Source organism: Sarcophilus harrisii, chromosome 3 (assembly GCF_902635505.1).
Source record: "Sarcophilus harrisii chromosome 3, mSarHar1.11, whole genome shotgun sequence".
NCBI classification, from domain to species: domain Eukaryota; kingdom Metazoa; phylum Chordata; class Mammalia; order Dasyuromorphia; family Dasyuridae; genus Sarcophilus; species Sarcophilus harrisii.
The window spans coordinates 551460849-551480546 of record NC_045428.1 but is presented as its reverse complement, the minus strand read 5'-3'; the positions used below and the strand labels follow the sequence as shown (position 1 = coordinate 551480546).

The 19698-nt window shown below is 35.2% G+C and overlaps 1 protein-coding gene across 17 annotated transcripts in view; it reads right to left on the bottom strand.

Moving 5' to 3' along the window:
• Positions 1–19698, bottom strand: part of PUM1 (pumilio RNA binding family member 1) — a 169758-nt gene that overhangs the window by 113335 nt on the left and 36725 nt on the right. The window lies entirely within an intron of this gene.

Here is a 19698-nt window from a genome sequence, read left to right as displayed (position 1 = left end):
TTTGGGGGGCGGGGAGGGAGGAGATGGGTAAACAAAAGAATGCTCTTAGTATGATAAGAGAGGAGAAAACTTTTCCATATAAAAATAAAGGAATTTTGGTCCTTTCTTAAAGGAGACCACAGATTCATAATGGTCTTATCCCTGACTTCAACCTTGGACAGAGAAACAGGGCAGATTAGAATCACAGATTTAGAGCTGTTCAGATCTGATCTAGGATCCTTACTTTACAAATGCTTGTTAACTTACAAATGAGGAAAACAAAATCCCAAAGCAGGAAGTGACCTAGCCAACAAATGATAACCAACCCCCAGATTTAATGTTTCTTCAAACCCTCTAATCTAAGTCTAATGATTCTACCATACCAGTCTTTCATTCTAGAATCTACATTAATGGAGAACAGTAAAAACAAATACTTGTAGCTTTGCCCTATTCATCCTCAACCGATGTACCGGTCCTCAGACTTAACCTGGCTAACAGGCTCTTGTTTGTAATATAAGCTCTCTATGATCATCCCACCTCCCATCGAGAGTTAACCTGAGTTCCAATGGTTATTCATTCCAAAGCTATCTCTATCAATTCCCTCCCAACAAAGAACTCTGGTGTGACATCAAGAATAAAGGAGATCACAGGGTTGAAAGGGAGGGAGGGGAAAAGGAAGGAAAAGAGAGAGAGGGAGGAAAGTTGTGAAAGGAGAAAGAGAGGGAAGGAGAGAAGAGAGAGACGAGAGAAGGGAGGAAGAGAAACTAGATCATGAATCAAGTGATCACATTTCTAGCCTCAAATCGGACACTAACTTGGAGTGCAATGTTAAACAAATCACTTGACATCTACAGGACAGTTTCTTCATCTATAAAATTATACTATCCCTTTCATCTTCAAAACTCTAAAACTTTAATGAGACAAGGGACAGGTATGTGAGAATGGAAAATAGTATAAGAAAAGAAAGAGAGAAATAGCCTCATTCATCCACCAAATATTAATATAGCACTTACTATCTGCAATTTACTGTGTGTGTGGCAGGTACTGTGGGATACATTTTGAATAAGCAAATTGTTTTAATGTATACAGAATTAATGCCATGCAAATTCTTAAGAAAATAAAAACACATAATTATAGAGATTCATATTTGCAAAATAGAGTGCTGACCCTAAGTTAAAAACTAAACTTTGAAATACTAGTATATATATCTTGCATATGCCTTTGGTATTCAGACTAAAGAGTAAATGCTATAAAATTATAATTTTCAGATTGAAATTTTAAAACCTTCAATCTTAGAATGAGGAGGAAAAACTCGTTATTGTAGAGTAATTAGAGATAAAGGGCTTTAAAAAACAGGAACTTTGATTCCATTACAAAGTGTTTGTTAGGATTATTTAAATAAGCAAAGTGACTATTTCCTAAAATTATCCTAAATGATATGGGAGAGGAGGGGAAGTTATTTGCAAATTCAAACAAGGTCACATGAAATGACTCTATAAGCTCCATGTTACAAATAAGTTGTAGGGAGGTTTTATGTAAATTTTTATATTTGGATACTCCTTTAAATTAAACTGAAATATATTTTCTTTTAGCTTTTTATTTTCAAAATACATGCATACAGTTTTCAACATTCATCTTAGCAAACCCTGTGTTTCAATTTTTTTTTTCTCCATCCTTTCCCTTTATCCCTTCCCTTAGACAGTGAATAATCCAAAATATGTGTGAAACGTTATTTTCAATTAAGGTTCAAAATGGCCATGAAAATCAAAAAGTATTTACCTAACAGGAAGATAAAGAAAACTAGTTACTTTGTTCAACTTTTCTCCCATTTCATTAGGCTAGGCAACAAGTCAAAAAGATCATATAAAAAGGGGAAAAACAGGCACAGGAGTAACAAGACTCTGAGTGCAGGAACTCTTATCTTTCTAAGAACACAAAAGAATTAAAGGTTTCTTAAAAAAATACACACACAAAAGTACAGCTAGTCAAATAGGCAAGAAACACATAAGGGTTTTTCTTGTTGAGACTGGCAGCTATTTGTGGGGGAGAGCTACTCTTCCCTTGCTTTTAATTGCAAAGATGCCTGGCACATAAAAAAACCCTTTAAAAATTCTTGATGCCATGAATCTACGTGGGGGCTAAACTATCCAATCCAATCTCATGTTAAAAATAGAGGCAATGACACCCATAAAATGAATGCCCTTACTATCATTGTGCCTTACTACAATTAAAAAGCAAAGGACAAAAAAAACTAAAAATAAAAAAAAAGCAAAGGACTTTTAAAAATGTTATCAATTTCATATAAAAGAACTATCAATTTGAGCACAGAGCTAAAGAAGATAACTTACAAGATAGCCCTCCTTCTCTTCATCACAAACATCTTGCATAATTCAACTGTTCAATTCACAATCAGCTCCATTAATGAATCATAGCAGGAAATTATTAATATGCTTTATAACTCATAAGTGGTCATAGAACAAAACAATCAAGATTATCAAATAAACTTGTTGTCCTACTTACAGGGACTATCAAAAGAGACAGATGTTATTATCTCTTAAAGATCTTCATAAGAATTCCCAATTGGTAATTAGTTGGATTTGAAAAGGAAGTTTTCAAAGGAAGAAATCAAAGCTATCAATAAACATGAAAAAGTGCTACCTATCACTAATAGCAAGAGAACAAATTAAAACAATGTGGAAATGCTTACTCCACAACTGATGCATCAGATTGGCAAAGATAAGATGATAAATGTCCAAGGGGGTACAGGAAAACAGGCACAGTGACATACTGCTGGTGATGCTCTTAACTGGTCCAACTCTTTAGATCAAATGGCAATTTGGGACTGTATACCCAAAGTTATGAAACTGAGTGACCTTCTGAATCAACAATATCACTACCAGGCCTAGCACTGACAGCATAAAAAAAAAAAAAAAAGAAAGAAAGAAGGAAAAGGGGAAAAATCCATAAGTTAAAATTAAGCTCAGGAATGGTGCTAGTGCCACTCCTAATAGGTCACATCCTTGTTAGGATTAAACTACACTAGGTTAAAAACTACGGAAGGAGTTCTTTTTATGGTGACAAAGAGCTAGAAGCCATGGGAACTACCAAAATTGGAAAATACTACTGTACTATAAGAAGTTACCTAAGAGTACTTAAAAATGGAGAGAATAAAGTGAACTGAATTAGAATAATTCATACAACAGTAAAAAAGCACAACTCTCAAAGACAAAAACTCAAAGCAACAATGACCAAACTCTAGAAGAATAACAAAGAATAAATACTCCATATACTAGTAACAGAAGATGGATTCAAAAAAAAAAAAGATGGTTAATATGGGCAGTTGTTTTGCTCAACTATGCAGACTTGTTAGAAGGTTTCTTTTTCCTTTTTCTTTCTCAAAGAAGAAGAAAGTAAAGAGAGAAAATAAATGCTAAATGGAAAAATAAAAAACTTTCCCTAGTGGGCTCTTGCTTCCTTCATTAGCTTTCACTGTTTATTGCACTCCATGCACTCTCTCCCAGAAAAGTGGCCAAACCTGCTCCTCCACATGATTCCACTTTACAGTGGCACTCTTGGGATGGTTCACTAAGCAGCAGCCCAAAGATCCCTGGAGAACCCAGCACCAGTGCCATTCCTGAGCTCCCTTCCTCTCATGGACTGTAAAGAGTTTGGCAGCAGCAGCAATTCTTCCTAGCCTATATGGGTGGCTCCTAATCCCAACGATGGGATTCTATCATTCTACCAAGAATGCAGGCAAACCTGTAACTGCTTCACTGTGAGTGGTATGTGTGTTTCCACATGGATCATCTCTGTCCCATTTCCTTTCCTTCTCTGCCCCTCAAAGCTTCTGGCATCTAGTTTACTTTTCAGGTTCTAGTCCTTGCTCTCCTGCTCCCTCATAAATTTATTTGAAGGTTTCCTGTCCATCTATCTCTCTTTATAATTCTCTTCCAAGCACACATGTTTTTATCACTCCTTCTTTCCTGTTTATGTACACAGAGCCCTCATTACAAATTCTCTACTGCAACCTTGTTTGCTGTGCTAATGAGTTGAGAAAAAAGCCTCAATATTGTTATAGTTACCTCCTCTCTGGTGTCCAGTTCTGATCTAAAAAAAAAAAAAATCAAGAGATTTGATTTTGTCAGTTCACCCAAGGTTAATTAGTGAGATTAATAAAGTGAACCATACCAAATAATGAAAAGCGACTAAATTCTAAATCAAAATCTATTTATAGTGAGAGCGATATCTGCTGTAATAATCAATACCAGTCACACACTCAGGACACCACTTCCAGAAACAAAATTAAACAGAAATGTGCCTGATAATCAGATAACAATAGTTAGAGATTATAACTCTCTCTGTTTCTCTCTCTCACACACACACACACATATATATAAATAGATAGAAATTTCTGTCAGGTCATAATGAGTCGTGTGTGTGTGTGTGTTTCTGTAGCTATGGGTATCATATTGTATTTGTGTGTGTATGTATCCAGTGGTATGAAGTACTAAGAATTAGAGCATATTCCTTGCAAATACATGTAAAGAGAGATTCTTGAAGTTTATAATTCACTAGCTCTCCTTTCCACCTTTCAAAGCATATGGAATTATAATACTATCATCAACTAGTTCTAGCTTAAAGAACTTAAAACTAGTTATTAGTGAATCTTTCTCTCCAGACTAACCCAATTGAATTACCTGAATACTGTTGTTATACAGAACAGTATCTTTAGGACTATTGCTCTCCAACTATTTCCTTGTTCTATAAACTCTAATGCCTAACCCCTTATCTCCCCATCTATTCTCCCAAAATCCAAGCCGATTGCTCTTCATTATATTCAGTCTAACAACTAAGAGCATAAGCCAAGAAAAAAATCTTTTAAAATATGTAAACAGATTCTCTAGTGCTGACCATGGCTTGTGTACATCTTTTGATATCCATGTACTCTGAAAAGGGGAAAGGATCTTGCAATAATGTTACTTTGCCTGTTGTCTTTAAGCCTCCAAGTTGTCCAGATACTGTGAATTTTGTTCCTACTAATTTGAAAATAAAACAACTGGCAACCTTATGCTGTCAGTGAGTTAGCAAGTCTTCAAAACAGTGTTGAATTTTGTGGAGCTGGCAGAGCTGTTGCTCAAAGTCCTTGTAATCAGGTTCCACGTTTGCTCCCACTGAGACTTGATGCCATTCACAGTACAGAATGAACACAATGCAAAAATTTAAGCCATCTGCTCGGCACTGGCATCTTCTGCCCTGTTGGCACTGAGTCATGTCAAAAGGTCACTGAACTGAAAAAGTCCCCACACTTCCTCTAGTACTATAAGAAGACCAAGGGAACTGAAGGCATATAATGACATCAAAAAGGTCTGTGTTTCAGGAACCATCAGCTCCAGCATGAGGAACCTTGGATCATCTATATTTTTAATTATATAATACTGCTGTCTACCAGAGAGAGGACTGTGGGAATGGAGTATGAATCACAACATAGCATTTTCACTTCTCTTGTTGTTGTTTGCTTGACTTTTATTTTCTTTCTCATTTATTTTTCCTTTTTGATCTGCTTCTTCCTGTACAGCAAAATAATTGTATGAATACGTATACCTGTATTGGATTTAGATATATGTTTAACATGTTTTGGATTACTTGCCATCTATGAGAGAGAGTGGAGGGAAGGAGAGGAAATTGGAACACAAGATTTTGCAAGGGTCAATAGTGAAAAATTATCCTTGCATATGTTTTGAAAATAAAAAGCTTCCAAAAAAAAATCTTTAAAAAACACTGCTGTCTAAAACAGCAGTATTATCAAGGCCTTCAGAAACATTCCTGCTCTCACTTATCTCAATGTGAGCAAAATGAACTTTCTGAGCTGTTCTTGGTGCACGCGTGTTTCTGTATTGGGACTGAAAGTGCCTTCCACAAATTGGATGAGCTGAACAATAGCATGGCACAAGCCTGCACTCCTGAAGAATCACTACAATCCTCCCAGGATTCTGGAAAAGCCCAGAGACCCCAGGGCCCTCTGTGCACCATGCAAAAAGATTCATCAACCAGTGGGCAAAACCAACCCAAGAATTTGACAGCTATCAGGAAATGAGCTCTTACTCGATGCATGGATGCATGGATGCATGGATATAATTCTACACCAGGCTAAGAAGCAAAGCAAAGAAAAGAAAGAGGTAGATGAGAAAAGGATGAGGCATGCAAGGACAAGGAAGGTTACAGGGCAGAGAAATCTGTTAAAAGAAGCTTGCAAGGGAGAAGCCTTGCCGCATGACATAAACTCAGCGTATCAATTATCCAAGGGGCCACAATCCTTTATGACAAATTGTGGTTTTCTAAAGAATAAATATCCAAAGTGGCTTTGGAAGGGAGAAGGGATATAGATGAATTAGAACAATGAATTTTGATGAAGTTATTAAAAACTTATACTTAGGTCCAAAATAAGAAAAATTAAATTAAAAGTTAGGATAGAGGATAGAATAGGTTGAACAGCTGTGTGAAAAATATCTGCTCAATGTCTCAACAGGGTAATTGAGCAACCACTAATGCTAAAATCATACTCAAAGCTTAGTCTCCAGACATGCACTATTTTTTTCTCATCTATAAGAATCTCAATTTCTCTCTCTCTCTCCCCCCCCCCCTCCCCCTTCTCTTAGGGTAGCCATGTTAAAAATGTGAGAAGGCTGTAGGAAGGCTTTTTCATGTGATTTTTTGCAAAACAAAGTTGTTAAATGAATTAGATTCCACTACATTTATTGTTTATTGGAAACTCCTCCCCCAAAAAACCACTTGATTCAATAGAATAGTCTTAAAAGTGGCTCCCATTAGTCTGGAACAAGTTCCTGATCTTGATTCCCAAAATAATAATATAATAAAACCCTGGCATATTCAAAAAGGAATGATGAATATCAAAAAGTTCAGAGAAACATGGGAAGACTAATAGGAAGTGATAAGAATGAAGATAGCAAAATCAAAAGAACAGTATTCTATGACCACAACAATGTAAATAAAATTAACATCTATAGCAAGGAGACCTCTGGCCAAGGTTAGTAGTATGCTGTCCAAATTCAAGAATAAATGCTTTCTTTCTGTTAAATAAATTGTTTTTTTAGGGGACATGGGGAGAATGTGAAAGAAAGAAAGGGGAGAAAGTACTGTTTTGGTGTTTCTTGGTAAATGTTAAACAAAAGGTGTCTTTTTCCCCCTTTCTTTTTTAAAAGAACTATATGTGTTAAAAAAAAATAGCTAGGTAGTACAGTACTGGGCCTGGAGTTGGGAAGACTTACCTTCCTAATTATGAGCTGGGGAAGGAAATGGCAAATCACTCTAATATCTTTGCCAAGAAAATTCTAAATGGGGTGATATGACTGAAAACACAACTGAATAACAATGTACAACAGTTACAATAACAATATAACTAAATACATTGTTAAAATAATAAAGATTCTCTAATAGAGCAGAAATAACTACATTCAATTACCACTATCAGTATTGAACTAGACATACAAAAAGGGAAAAGACATTTGCCTCTATCATAAAGTCCTGCTGAAAGTCCTTCTGCTGAAACAAATCTCCTTACAGATGCAATTATTCACAGATGATACTTTGCTGATTACATCAAAGTTCACAATATTAAACAGTTTTCTTAATGCAATCCATAGTCAATCAAAAAAGTTAGAATATAGTTTACATAGATACACAAAATGAATGAAAAATGGCCCACTGGCCAGATGACAGAGTATACACACATGTGTATTATGTGTATATGTATATAGGCACATATTTGTGTGTGTGTGTGTGTAGTATTTATCATATGTGGACAATGCAAATGGATATTGTGGCAGAGTCCAAAACTGAAAGAACAAAGAAGGGTGAAAGGGATTTCAAGAATTGTATGGCACTTTCCAACAATCCTAAACTTCTCCCTCACATACACAAAAGCATAATTTTTAACCTGCCAGTGATAACATATGATTGAAATATACTGAAAGAGGATAAATGCTCAACCATTGCAAACTGTCAAAGATTATCCCCCCAAATGGGAACACAGATGGATAGAATAGCAAAACATTAGACATACTCCTTCAGAGCTGATAGACCTGTGAACCTATTCACAAAAAAGAGTCTAAACTGCCCATAATATTTGTATACTCCAAAGAAGTCAAACATACTCTTAAGAAAAATTTTTGTAGTAGTAAAAAACTAACAACCAAATTGATACCAATTGCCTAGAAAGGGAACTAAAAAAAAATGTTATATGAATAACATTCATATAATATTCCATTATTATTGAGTTGTTACAACCAAATGAACAGTAGACAATAGTGAAAAATTATTAAGAAAAAAAAAAATCTGAGCCAAGAAAAAAAAGAGAAATAGGGCAGCAGAAGGAGGACATAGGCAAGATAATGAAGACCAAAGCTTCTTAAAATGTGAATCACAACTGCATTTGAGGTCATGTAACTGAATGTGAGGGTCGTGAAAAATTTAACAACAATAAAAGATATTGAATACTCCGCCAAGATTTGATTCTTTATTTAAAAATAAACAATCACATTCATCTCGTTAGTAGGCTGTGGTGGTGGTAGTTGTCCTTCCTACTTGAAGGTGATCAAAATGACATCGATATGTTAAGAATCTAACTGTGGCTTATCAGACCAATACGAGCTCAGAATGTTGTGTCACAAGTTAGACACAAATAGTCTCTATGAACATTTGGGGAGGGTTCTTTAGCATTTCTTCTGAGCTAATTCAATTTTGTTTTGTTTATAGAGCACAGCCTATTCTCTGATGAGGTCATGGCAAGCTGGGCAATCCCTGTGGAATGCCTCCCATGTCATACAATCAATTCTAAAGTTCTTAAAAAAGACCCTGAGAGTATCCTTGTATCGTTTTTTTCTGACCACCACGTGAGTGCTTGCCCTGTGTGAGTTCTCCATAAAACAGTCTTTTTGGAAAGTATACATTTAGCCTTTGAATAATATGGCCTGCCCAACAGTGTTATGTTCTCTGTAGTAGAGTTTGAATGCTTGGCAGTTTGGACCTCAGTGTCTGCCAGGTGACTCTCAGAATCTTCCTAAGACAATTCAAATGCCAGCATTTCAGTTTCCTGGCATGGGGCTGGTATATTGTCCAGATTTCAGAGGTATACAACCATGAGGTCGGCACAAAGTTTCTGTAGTTTGGTAATCGGTGTAATGCTTCTCCTCTCTCCCACTTTCCTTTGGAGCCTCCCAAACACTAAGCATGAGTCAACCTCATTATCAATATGGACATCTCTAGAAAGAATACTACCAAAGTAAGTGAACTTATCCAGAGCATTCAAAACTTCTCCATTTGCTGTAACCAATAGTGTCACATATAGTTGGCTGATGAAGGACCTGTGTTTTCTTAGTGTTAATTGCTAAGCTAAAATTAGCATAAGTAGCAAAGAACTGATGTATACCTTGTTGCATCTCGGGTTTGGAGAGCTAGATTGAGGGAACTATCATCTACAAACAAAAAAATTCATGCACCAACACTTCCTCCGCCTTAGTTTTGGCTTCAAGCCTTTTCAAGTTGGAGAATTTATCATCACTGTGATAGCTGATTTTGATGCCACGTTTATCCTAATTCAAGACATTTGACAACATGGTTGAAAACATAATGTTGAAAAGCATGGGAGCAAGTACAAAGCCTTGTTTCGCTGCACTGTTGACTGGGAAAGCTTGAGAGCATTGTCCATTGTTCAGAACCCAGACAAGCATGCCATCATGAAATTGATGTACTATACTAATGAACTTCTCTAGGCAAACAAATTTTGATACTGTCAGTCATGAGGATTTATGGAAAATTATGTCAGAGGCCTTGGTCAGATCTACAAATGTTGTACACAGACCACTTTTCTGCTCCTGGCATTTCTCTTAAGAGCTGTCAAGTAGTAAACCCCATATAACTATTCCTTGGTCCCATCTGATGGCACACTGGTTTTCAGTAGATGACCTTATTCCAGGTGAAGGATCAGTCTATTAAGGAGGACTCTCACAAGAATCTTGTTTATTGATTAGGAGAGAGATCACCACCCACCCACCCCTCACCCCATGATTGTCATGGGACAATCTATTCCCCCTTTATCTTTACAGAGATGGATAATGAAGGTATCATTGAAGTCCTAGGGCATAATCTCTTCTCGGTATAGAATCTGGAAAATTTCAGTCAACTTTTGTACAATGGCCCTCCCCCACAACTATAAATCTTAGCTGGAATAGAAACAGCATCAGGTACTTTGTCACACAAAAGTGTAACCTGATGGCTTTCAAAACTTCTTCAGTTGGAACTTCAGCTACGTAGTGATTGATTTCAACCTGAGGTAATTATTCAATGGTTTTAGCATTGATAGTCTGTTGATAACATTATGGAAGTGTTCAGCCCATCATGTCCTTATCACTAATCAATGGGACTCCATCAGTAGTTAAGAAGCACCATAGGTCTTTGGCCCATAGCCTTCAGTGCATCACAAAAGCAGTTTGGATTGTTACTATCAGCACAAAAGTTCATTAGCTTTCTGATGAACCAAGAATCCTGAATCTGTATTTTTGCCTTTTTTTTTTAAACTATATTTTACTTTTGAAGAAATTGAATGCTACTTTCTTAAGGACTGATGGACTATCCTACCAATACACCCTGTGGAGTTTTTGTTTTTCATTTAGCAGCTTTTGAATTTCCTGATATGTTTCATCAAACCAGTCTTGATGTTTGCAAGTGTTCTGACCTAGATGAGCAAATACAATGCTGTACACCAAATCTCTGAAAGCTGAGAACTCCTTTTTTTGCTCCACTGTTACCAACTGTAACTGGTACCAACACACCAACTGTGTGTTCTTTTTGATTTATTATCAGTAAGTATTTGATTTGTATGCCTATTTTATCTACCTATATACCCAGGGTAAAGTAAAAATTTCTCAGGCAAAAAAGACCCCGAGTGCAACAAGTATAAGAAGTCTTGACATAGACAACCATGAAATTACATACTCTTATTTTGAAGATGCTTCAGAACTCATCTAAACCAGAACAGGAAAATGTCTGTAATACCTAGTTTCCAATGTAAGGTTTCCATTAATGGGAAAAGTCATTAACTCTCAGAACAGTATATTTCATTTTAGACAGCTCTAATGTTAAAATGTTTTAACGAAGCCTAAATTTGTCTCACTAAACTCTACTCATTGCCAAGATCCTACTAAATACTAAAAAGAGGGAAAGGATAAAAATGCACCTACAGATAGTCCTCCATTACAACATTTCTCGTGAAAGAAAAAAGCATAGATTACAGTTAAAAGAATATGGTATGAGAAAAATCTCTTTCAAGGATGTCAGACACAAAAGCACCATACATAACCAAATAGTTATACCAGTAATTTTTGCAATAGCAAAAAAACTGCAAACAAAACAAATGCTCATCATTTGAAAAATGTTGAAACAAATTAAGGTGTATATGTGATAGACTATTACTAGACAGTAAGAAACAATGAATATTAAGAACACTGATGCAAAGTAAATGAAATCTGAAAAACAAAATATACGAACACTGCAACAATGTCAATGAAAAAATAAGAAAAAAATACAAATGGGATGTAATATAGTTAGAATAATCAATTTTATTTCATTAGAAGAAATAAGACTAGATTTCCTCCCTTGTTTTCAGATACAGAACTAGATATACAACACTACATCGAACAGTGGCTTAATTAGTTTTGCAGAACTTATTTTTCACTTCTTATTCCTAGTTATAAGAGGAGACAATTTAAAAATAAGATCCAAATGAGATTAATTTAAAAAAAAAAAATCTCATTCCTACTGAGACTGCAGAGAGATGAAAAAGTAATGGTAAAAGTAAAGATATTTTGTACCCAACAGAGAAGCTTATTATCACAATTAAAGTATCACAAAAGAATGGAGACTGAAAAAGGAGGAAGTATTTAGGTCAATTAGATTAAAAGAAAGAGATAAATGAGAAGGTAAATAACACTGTCTTGTGTTTCCTCAGGCATAGATTTGCTTTATGGGCTTTCTCCCAGCTTCTGTTGAGAATTAGGGTAACAGAAGAGCTATTCCTAGGAAATGGCAAAGGTTTTGGAAAAAGTCACCCAGAAAGAGTAGGTGCAAATAGTCTTAACCTAATGTTGGCAAGTTTACTTGAACTCTCCTACCTCCATTAATTCCATGTCTACTTCTCTGGACCCCAGTGTGTCTTGCCAACCACCAAGTGGACACATTAGGTGTGTCCTACTCTCTCTCCAGATGCTAACCACCACCCTAGGAAGTCCCACAATCATGGGTCCTTAACAAAATCATATTAACTCATCCCAACAGAGGTATCTATTAACACCAGATTGGCACTACGTGACAATTCTCAAAGAGCAGTAGCTATTCCAAACTTTCCTTTCTTCCCTCAAACCCCCATACCACCCTCTCAGCATAATAATTACTAAAAGAGAGAGAGAGAGAGAGAGATCTTCCTCTACACCTGAAAAGCCAATTCTTGATACAAATCTTCTGGTCTTTGGTTTCAGTTTAAAAAGAGGTGGCCAACCTCTTTAACAAAGACCCAACCCCTCTTCTTTATTTTCTAATCAGCAAAAACCAGTCCTTTTTCTCCCTCCCATCCCATATCAAACAAGGGAAAAAAATCTAAAAAACAAAACCTATGTCAGAAACATGGATAATGAAGTAAAACAAATTTCTACATCATCTATATCAGTCCCATTCTGCATTCTCACATCTCTATTTGGAAATGAGTAGCATGTTTCATTATCATGTTGATGGTCATTTATCAGAGCTCTTAAATTTTTCAAAGAGGTCTAGGATTTGGTCTAGGTTTGGAGTCTCAACTTAGAATTTTTCTAGGGATGGCAACTCTGTACAATTGGTTGGGGCAGATCTAAGACTAGAGACTGGTGGATAACTGGGAATGGAAGGATGGCACTATGGAGCAATTTCCTGCCACTAAGTAGAAAGCTCCAGCATAAGTATTCAAAAGTATTGTTCCATTGACTGACTATAACACTATTGTTAGTTCACTTCTATTCCAGAGAATGCTAAAGTCATCACTACTTTTTCTGAAAAGAACTATTAATCATTAAATCCCACTGACATCTTTAACATTTCAAACTATCAGTAACAGATTAACACACTTCAAATGACATTTAACCAACATGTTTAATGAAATCAAGTCTTGAAATTAACTAAAGGCAAGCTGTTTGAAAAGTATCTCCACTCAGAACAAGGTTTCTAAATGCATAAAATAAAATCCATAGTATTACAAATTACAAATTACAAAAAAAGAAGCTAATTACAATCAAAAAATTTTTTAAACAACTTCACAGAGCCAAGGTGAAGAACTTCTACCTCCTGATCTACTTCAACCCCCTGATTTTCCAATCAAGGGACAAAATTGTTCACATCCATCTTACAGACAGTAGTGCTTTTAAAGACCAAAAACCCTCAAAATACTAAAAGTGAAAAGACCACGGAACTTTAAAATTTTAAATGCATCTTCAAAATCTGTTTATACACATCCTGACAGAAACACATAACCCCGCTTTCCTTGTGCTACCACCTGTACACAATCTTTATTGCATTACATGACCACGCTGAAAAAATGAGCACTTAGACCCTTTCAATTAGACAAGATATAAAGAAGAGGAGAAAAAATGCAAAGAAATTGGACTGACAATTTCACTCTGTTGACTTTATTTGCTTTTGCAAGTTGGCCCAGCATTGATGAGGGGAGGAAAAAAGAAGGGAGGAACAGGAATAAACTCTGTTTTTCTGAGATTAATACTCAACCTAAAAGAATTTACCATCAAAGTAAGCAATGATTGCCATTTCAATATTCACTGCTTCCACCTTTCATTGTAATCTATCTCCCAAATAAGAATGAAGCATGAGGCACATGAAGCACAAAGATAACATCTTACTTTTTCCTGGTCTTTTGTCACCTATGATTTCTAACAACAGCCTGTCTATAGTAAACGCTAAAATATCTGTTCAATGGAAGAATGAAGTATAGTAACCCTTTTTAAAGATTGAATGACTACTATTCACAACAGAGTACAAACCAAAATGATTATTTACTTGCAAAGAGTAATTTAATTTTCAATGCCAACTTCAATTATCGCCAAAAGAAATTATTTGGGAAAGAGAAAAATAATATTCTAATATCATTTGCTAACATGCTGAATATAAAAGAGGAAGTACATCTGAGCTATTAAGTCAGCTGACAGACACATAGGAGCAAAATATGTAATGGGGACAAGCCATAGAGGAACAAAAGCAGTTCTTAGAGAACTTAGACAAGACCTTCATTCAATATGCCTAAGAAATATCTATTTCATCTCTAGTCTTCCCTACAAGAAATATGGCCCAAAGATATCAGATTACAGAAACTTTGAGCATAAATAACCACATTTTTCAGCAGTATTCAATCTCCACACTCAGATGAAAGAAAAAGGAACAGGACCTAGATGTATAAAAATATTCAGAGCAGCTCTTTTTGTAATGGCACAGAAGTGGAAACTATGGGGATATTCATAAACTGAGGAATGGCACATAAACATAATATAATACTACTGTGCTTTGAGAAATGATTCAAGAGACAATTCTCAAAGAAACCTGGGAAAACTTTTGTGAACTGATGCAGAGTGCAGTGAACAGAATCTGGGTAGTTACATTATGAAAACAAATTATTTTGAAAGACTTAAGAACTCTAACCAACCATAAGGATCAACTATGACTCTAAAGAACTAATAATGAAGAATGAAAACTATGTGTCCTGACAGAGAAGTGACAGATTAAAAAAAAAAAAAAAAAAAAAAAGATTCATATATCTCTGGACATGATCTTAGTGGGAATTTGTAATTTTTTGCTTGGCTACATATTTGTTTAAGAGTTTTGTTTTTATTTCACTCTACTCCCATGAGGAATGTTAAAAGAAAAAGAAAATCACTTCATTCCTCCCAAGTCCCAAGTCCCCTTCTCTGAATTTCTACAGCACTTATGATTTGTACCACAATATTACAGAATCAGACTAAATATTGTCTTGTATCACAACTATTTATGTTGGGATCTTATCTCTTCAAGAAGACTGCAAGCTATCTGGATGCAAAGAACACATTTGGAATTTCTTCTGTAACTTTTTTTTATCCCCAACAGCACAGACCTAACACATGCTGATTTATTCATTGTCTGAATGAACTTCAGAAATACCTCCAAATTGGGCACTGGAAGAAAAGGCAGGAATGACTATCAAGATATCAGACTCCATCCAGATTTTAAAAATACCTTTTTACAGGCAATAATCAGACTTTAAAAGGTACTTTTATTTAAAAGTCTTCTAATCATTTTGTGTCTGTCCGGGGGGGGAGAGAAGGAGAACAAAAAACATTACACTGCTTCCTAGCTTCAGAGAGCACATCAAACTACACCAGAAATTCAGTATCTTTTTAGTTATTTTTTTTTAATTTAACTGTCCTTGAAAATAAGGTTAAATTTAGCTTTATTATTTCCTTAGCAACTTAGTCAAATTACAGGTTCCTATGATTTTGTGCTAAAATAATATAACCTAATACTATAATTTTACAAATGCAGAAACTGAGGTTTCAAGTAGTTAAACGACTTGATTATCATGGTCACAGTGATCTTTACTAATAGAGCAGAGATATGAACGCAACTATTCTGACTCCAAAACCAAGGTTCTTTTGATTAAAATATATATAACAATCACACCAACACCAACAGAGCCTAAGGAACTAATAAAACTCCACCTCGTTCCTTTCCTTTCCTTTCTGTTTTCTTGATAAATACTCATTAAGACCAAGGTTGGGAACATCGTGAACATTATGAAATTGAAAGAATTCACTTAGGCAATTGTCAGTATTTCACCCACATTCAGTAAAAAATTTCACAGATAAGAAAAAAAATGCTTTCCGAATCTACATATTCTTTGTAAAACTAAAGTTGTTTAATATGCTTGTGGTGAAAAGAGATCATAAAGAAGGGAAAGGGACCTGTATGTGCACGAATGTTTGTGGCAGCCCTTTTTGTGGTGGCTAGAAACTGCAAACTGAATGGATGCCCATCAGTTGGAGAATGGCTGAATAAATTGTGGTATATGAATATTATGGAATATTACTGTTCTGTAAGAAATGACCAACAGGATGATTTCAGAAAGGCCTGGAGAGACACAAACTGATGCTGAGTGAAATGAGCAGGACCAGGAGATCATTATATACTTCAACAACAATACTATATGATGACCAGTTCTGATGGACCAGGCCATCCTCAGCAAGGAGATCAACCAAATCATTTCCAATGGAGCAGTAATGAACTGAACCAGCTACGCCCAGAGAAAAGAACTCTGGGTGATGACTAAAAACCATTACATTGAACTCCCAATCCCTATATTTATGCCCACCTGCATTTTTGATTTCCTTCACAAGCTAACTGTACAATATTTCAGAGTCTGATTCTTTTTGTACAGCAAAATAACGTTTTGGTCATGTATACTTATTGTGTATCTAATTTATATTTTAATATATTTAACATCTACTGGTCATCCTGCCATTTAGGGGAGGGGATGGGGGGGTAAGAGGTGAAAAATTGGAACAAGAGGTTTGGCAATTGTTAATGCTGTAAAGTTACCCATGCATATAACCTGTAAATAAAAGGCTATTAAATAAATAAAAAATAAAAATAAAAATATGTTTGTGGTGAGAGGTGATCTGACCAGGAGGGTCCACAAGTTCTATAAGACTGTTCTATAAGAAATGATCAGCAGGATGATTTCAGAGAGGTCTGGAGAGACTTACACAAACTGATGCTGAATGAAGTGAGCAGAACCAAGAAAATACTGTACACAGCAACAAGATTATATGATGATCAATTCTGATGGACTTGGCTCTTTTAAATAAGTGATTCAGGCCAGTTCCAGTGGTTTTGTGATAGAGAGAGCCATCTGCATCCAGAGAGAAAACTATGAAGGCTGAATAAGAATCACAACATAGTATTTTCACCTTTTTGGTTGTTGTTTGCTTCTTGGTTTTTTTCCTCTATTTTTTCCCCTTTTTGTCCTGATTTTTCTTGTGCAGCATAATTAATGTGGAAATATATAGAACTGCACATATTAAGTTATATTAAATTACTTCCTCTCTAGAGGAAGGAGGGAGAAATACATGGAACATAAAGTTTTACAAGGGTGATATCTTTGCATGTATTTTGAAAAATAAAAAGTTATTAAAAATGTAAATTTAGGAAGAGTATGGAACACAACACATAGCATTCTCATTCTCTCTGTTATTTGTTTGCATTTTGTTTTCTTTCTCAGTTTTTCTTTTTCTTCCTTCTTGACCTTTCTTGTGCAACAAGATAACTGCATAAATATGTAAACATATACTGGAACTAACATGTATTTCAACATATTTAACATGTATTTCAACATATTTAACATGTATTGGACTCTCTGCCAGCTGGGGGAAAGGAGGGGAAAGAGGGGAAAATTTGGAACAAAAGGTTATGCAAGGGTCAATGCTGGAAAAATTACCCATGCATATATTTTTTAAATAAAAAGCTTTAATTAAAAAAATGTAAATTTAGTTTGTATTTTGATTACTTAAAATTCATACATTTTTAATAAATCAGGAAATGAGAACTGGCTCTATCCAATGGGACTAGCATCAAGTCAGAAAGGCTCCAAAATATCTTCCTTTGAGCAGATTAGAGCTTTCTTCTAATATTCTATTGTTCAAAGTTTATGTGGCAATGAAAAAATGGATACTGAAAAGATCTCTCACTCAATAATTTTTAACAATTTGTTGTCGAAACTGTGGGAATCAAATTTGTAGTTTTTTAAATACTAATTTTAGTTATTATTTTAGCCTTAACATTGATAAATTTTGAAATATTCATTGAGGAATACTAGAGTGATTGAGAAAGCCATTAAAAATAAGTTTTTACTGGTATTGCCTGTTTCTTACATCTTCATAGTAATCCCAAGTATACCTATCCTAGCTCCAGAGAGCTCCATTCTGGAGAGCACTTTGCAACTATACCCAAAAGGCTATAAAAAACCGTACATAGCCTTCAATGCAGAAGTGCCACTACTGGGTCTATACCCCCAAAAAAATCATTAAAAAGAATAAGGAACCACAAGTAAAAAATGTTTGAAGCAGCTCTTTTTGTGGTGGCAAAGAGAGGCCTGGAGAGATTTACATGAACTGATTCTAAGTGAAATTAGCAGAACCAGGAGATCATTATACATGGCAACAACAAGACTATACAATGATCAATTCTGACATGGCTCTCTTCAACAATGAGATGATTCAAATCAATTCCAATTGTTAGTGATGAAGAGCCATCTACATCCAGAGAGAGGAATGTGGGAACTGAGTATGGACCACAACATAGCATTTTCATTCTGTCTGTTGATGTTTGCTTGCATTTTGTTTTCTTTCTCGGGTTTCTTTTTCCTTCTTGATCCAATTTTTCTTATGCAACAAGGTAACTGTATAAATATGTATACATATATTGAATTTAACATATATTTTAACATATTTAACATGTATTGCACTACCTGCCATCTAGGCGAGAAGGTAGGGGGAAGGAGGGAAAAATTTGGAACAAAGTTTTGCAAGGATCAATGTTGAAAAATTTCCCATGCATATGTTTTGTAAATAAAACACTTTTAATAAAAATTTTTTAAAAATAAAATAAAATAAAATGAACTATAAAAGAAAATGGGAAACCATTCCAGGATCTTGGCAAGAAAACTCCAAATGGGATCAAGGAAAATCAGATGCTACTGGAAAAGAACAACAACAAAATTTTCAGGGAATTTGTTACTTGGGCAAGAATTTTTACCTGTTATGCCAAGTTATTAATTATCTTTCCAATTTTTCTTCCAAAGGTCTCATTTCTTTTTCAATTTTTCCCTCTAGCACTTTCATTTCATTGACAAAAACATTTTAAAAGTCTTGTTCCATCCCTTCCAGGAATACCGATTGAATTTGTGCCCAAGTTGTGTTTCATTTGAGGTTCTGCTGATATTTTGGAGTCATTCTCTTCTTCTGGGTTTGTATTTTAAGCATTCTTCCATTATAACAGCTCTTTATAGTGAAATCTTTTTTGTTTCTTTGCTCAATCTCAGGGCTGGGCTGGCCTTTTGGCTGCTTTTTTCAGGGTTTTGATTGTTATGTGATTCCATTGTCACTCATTCAATAAACATTTATTAAGCACTTAATATATCCGGTCACTGTGCTAAATGCTGGAGATATAAAAAGCAGCAAAAAACAAAGCAAAACAAAACAGTGCCCACATGTGTAAAAATGTTTGAAGCAACTCTTTTTTTGATGGCAAGGAATTAGAAATTGGGTGGATGTCCACTCCATGGGCTGAATAGTTATGATATATGAATGTAATCCAATACTATTGTTCTATAAGAAAAGATGAACAGTCTAATTTCAGAAATGCCTGGAAAGACTTATATGAACTGATACTAAATGAAGTGAGTAGAACAGGAATACATTGAACACAGAAATAGCAATGTAGTATGATGACCACCTATGACAGATTGAAGCTCTTTTCAATAATGCAGTGATCCAAGACAATTCTAATAGTCTTGGAATAGAAAATGCCATCCACATGCAGAGAGAAAGAACTTTGGGGCCTGAATGTGGATCAAAGCATACT